General features: G+C 36.3%; 1 long non-coding RNA gene across 1 annotated transcript; it reads left to right on the top strand.

Annotated features, from left to right (window-relative positions):
- The first annotated feature begins 593 nt into the window (after positions 1-593).
- LOC146437686 (uncharacterized) lies at positions 594-3,349 on the top strand. Its single transcript, XR_014851949.1, has 3 exons — positions 594-708; positions 2,056-2,280; positions 3,158-3,349. It is a non-coding gene; the product is annotated as an uncharacterized LOC146437686 (long non-coding RNA).
- The last annotated feature ends 365 nt before the right edge of the window (positions 3,350-3,714 follow it).

The following is a 3,714-nucleotide window of genomic DNA, read 5'->3' as shown; positions in this document are numbered from 1 at the left end:
GAACAAAATGGTTCTCCAGTGGTGCAGTGGTTTGGGAACAGAAATCTTTAAGAGCTTTTTGTCATTTAGAGAAAGAGAATTTAGGTTTAATTTTCTTGTTATCCTCTGGAAGGCCTTTGGAAAATGTGGATTTTCCAAAGATTTAGATTTTTCAAGCTTAAATGGAAGAATTCCAAATGCAGAAACAAAGAAGTAAACAAAAATGGACAAAACAAAATGAAAACCCAGGTTGAAAATGATAAAAAAAAAATCTGTCTATTCTTGTTGTTCCTTCTCATTCCCGCTGTGCAAAAAGCTAAATACACAGGGGCGTGTGGGAACAGCACAGTAATTCTGCCAGCCTCAGAAGGATGGCTGTTTCCTTGTAATTTATTTACCAAAAAGGTCAGCTCCAGACACAACATCTGTTTTCCACTGTGATCCCTATTTTCACCACAGAATTTTGCATGCTGCTGAAGTTTTCAGGCAAAGAATATGAGCTTAATTAGCTGTTTCAGTGGACTTTCAAAAATACTCTGAAATACTGTTGCCATTATGGGCACATAGATTTCTGTGGATGAGATTCAGCTTGGTGCCTTACAGGAAGAACCTTGGGAAGAGATAGCAGGAGGTGAGAAAATAGCTGTCTGATAGGAGAACCATTATGGGGCAGGGTGTGTGCAGTTTGTAAGCTGGAGAACAAATCCTTCAGGAAGAGAGGGATACAAAGTGAGTTTACAGCCTGAAAGTGTGTTAGTTAATATTTATAATGTGCATCCATCTTTCTCTGTTTCTGGGCTGTGTGCAGAGTATTGGCTAGTCTTGTATCAAGTACAAATGATAATATTAAACAAAGTGATTAATGCCTGTTTGAGACAGTTGGAACTTTTTTCCAGCTTTTCCAGTGCTGCTTTATGTGTAGCACACAAGCACAGTATATGAGGTACTCTGCTAACAACACAGAGAGGTGGTTTATTGGTGTCCTCCTGTTCCACTTTGCTAACTAGGCCTATTTTCAGTGAGACACAGCACCAGGGTAATCAAGGCAGCATCTGCTGTAGCTATCTGGAGAAGCTGGGTCTAGTGAAATCAAAGAAATTCTAGAACTTATGGTGAAGCACAGGGGAAAACAGGGGAGACTTATGGTGAAGAACAGAGAAAAACCCTCCCTTCTGTGGTAGTGGGGTTAAAATGATTTAAAGCAAACTGGGGGCCTAAAAATAGGAGCTGTCATTGAAAATGGCAACTGTGACTTGTATTCTGAAATTAAAAAACAGATTTTGAAGATGAGAGTTGTATGTTCTAAGCCATATATATATATATATATACACACACATATATATATATATATATGTTCTTGAAAATACTCATCCAAACCAATAGATTTTATGCAATGCAAAAATAAAGGAAGAAGAGAGAATTATTGAGTAGAGCGGTGAGAAATAAAGGGCTTGTGTCTGTATACATTTTCAACACTTTTTTTTTACCAGGAAAAAAATAATTTCTATACAAAAATGTCACTTCTTGGTAAATATTGAAGAAACATTAATGCCTGAGCTGGCTGGAAACACAAAAAACTGCGATTAATATCTGATTAATTATTAAATAACAACTTTAGTAATATATTTTCCCTGTAGACATAGTCACAGTTGGTATAACACGTATTAAGATAATTGAGAAAAGCATGTCTATGTACAAGAATATACATATTAACCAAATGGATTCAATTAAACCCATATCAGCAGTCAGTTCCTCAAAAATTAGGAAAGAGCTGATATTAGCAGTTTGAGGGCATACTTAATTTATCCCCACTTGGATTTTGGCAGTATTAATTTATTCTGCAGAAAATACCATAAGTGTACAGTAATTTTACAGTAGGTTGAAATGCACAAAAGGGAATGAAACTAATTAAATGAGCAAAAGAATAAAACAAAAGGCAATAAGGAATGCTTTACTTGGGAAGTGGCATCATTCTGGTATCTCACAATCAAATCCTAGATCTTGTATTTATATTTTTCTTAACAATCCTGTGAAAAGGCAAAGGGAATATTAATTAAATTATTAATTCCATTCCAGAGTTCATACTGTATTGTGAAGAGCTAAGATAACAGCATAAAGAGAAATAAATCCATTAAATGGGACTCAGTAGTGAACAATAGCAAAATGAAATGCATTATAATCCATGATTTCCCTTATTATCCTCACCTCATGGAAACCACTTATGTCAGCATGCCTCATGTGTCTGATTAGCTGAGCACAGAACAGTGCCTGGGAAGCATTTTTACACTCTCTGTACAGAAGGTATGCTGAAGACATGGGTGTACAAAGTTATCAGCCTTGTTTGGATTACTGCAGGAGGAATTTCTTCAATGGTGTGCAGGTTTTGATAAGAATAACCCAAATTTACTCTAAAACATACGTTCTGATAAAGCCTCTCTTAGAATAATGTATGATACTCAACACCCTCAATATAGTCAATGCTTCTAAGATAAAAATATTCCACTCCTGTAAATGAGATAAAAATATAAATTAGAAACGTAACATTTTATCCATGTTAATTTGGAGTAAAATTTTGGCAGAGATGGTCTAATCAGACCATAGATTTTCTTTCGTGACTGTCAGAACATTTACATTTAGGGAAAAACAGGACAAATGTGGTGTCCTTGTTTCTTGAGGCTGATTTGCTTTGCCTTTTTATGTGTTTTGTTTTCAAGAGGTGCTGCTGCTCTGAGCTGGTTTCTAGTGACCCATTCTTCATGGCTGGTAATATCCATGGATACTAGATCCTTGTGGCCATATGTTTATCTGCTGTCTCCACCTTTTGTATTTTTGGGTCTGAGGATTGCAAGTTGATATCAGCCTCTGTCAGGAACTGGGCAAATCCCTTTGGTTTCATGTAACTCTTGCCCATTTTGGAAAAAGTGCTTGAGAGAGAATATTTGTCAGGCACTTCACACCATCAGGCTGCCTTAACTGCATTTTTGAATCTACTGCAGAGTTCACAGGTTGTAATGGTTTCCAGACAGGTGCACATTTTTTGTGATATGTGTAATCTGCATTTTTCTAATGTGTTGTGTAAATACTCAGTTTACTGTTTAGTTAATAATGATAAAGAGAGTGATTAAATAAAGGTGCTGGTTTGGTATAATTAGCACAGCTGTTTGTGGCTCTGTTTCAGATACCAATAATGTTTATTTCACGACAAACATAAGACAGAATGGATCTGGAATTAGCTTGAGAATTCCAATCAAAGAAACTGCCTCAACAGCAGTTTCTTGTCCGAAGTCAAGCAGGAAAGAGGAATCCCTTAAACAAGCAAAGCAAACCACTGCAGAATCCAAAGATGTTTCTTACTTCTTAGGAACAACAAGCCTTCTAAGTATGTATATTTCTCTTTTTTTTTTTTTTTTCTTGGTTTGGTCTGGGAGAAGCAGACTTAGCTTGTGATTGGAACCCCTAGCTCAAGTTTTGAAGCTTAACAGATTAGACTTGCCTATCTGCTATACCCTGCAGATAAAAGGCATCTTTCAGCCAGCCCAGTCTCCAATAATTAGTACCTGAGCTTCATAAATATCTCATTTTATCACTGCTTCTGTCACTATCCATATGTGAAGTCATAAGCTAGTCTGGGTGTAGACCATAAATGAACTGATAATATTAACTGAATGTGATGTAAATCAGGGCCCTATAAAGATCATCAGTGAGCAGGAATCAATATGAAGGAAATAGTAAAAT

This window comes from Lichenostomus cassidix, chromosome 4, assembly GCF_008360975.1.
Source record: "Lichenostomus cassidix isolate B80296 chromosome 4, HeHo_3.0, whole genome shotgun sequence".
Lineage (NCBI taxonomy): Eukaryota > Metazoa > Chordata > Aves > Passeriformes > Meliphagidae > Lichenostomus > Lichenostomus cassidix.
The sequence above is the reverse complement of the archived record's forward strand: the minus strand, read 5'-3'. Positions and strand labels throughout refer to the sequence as shown.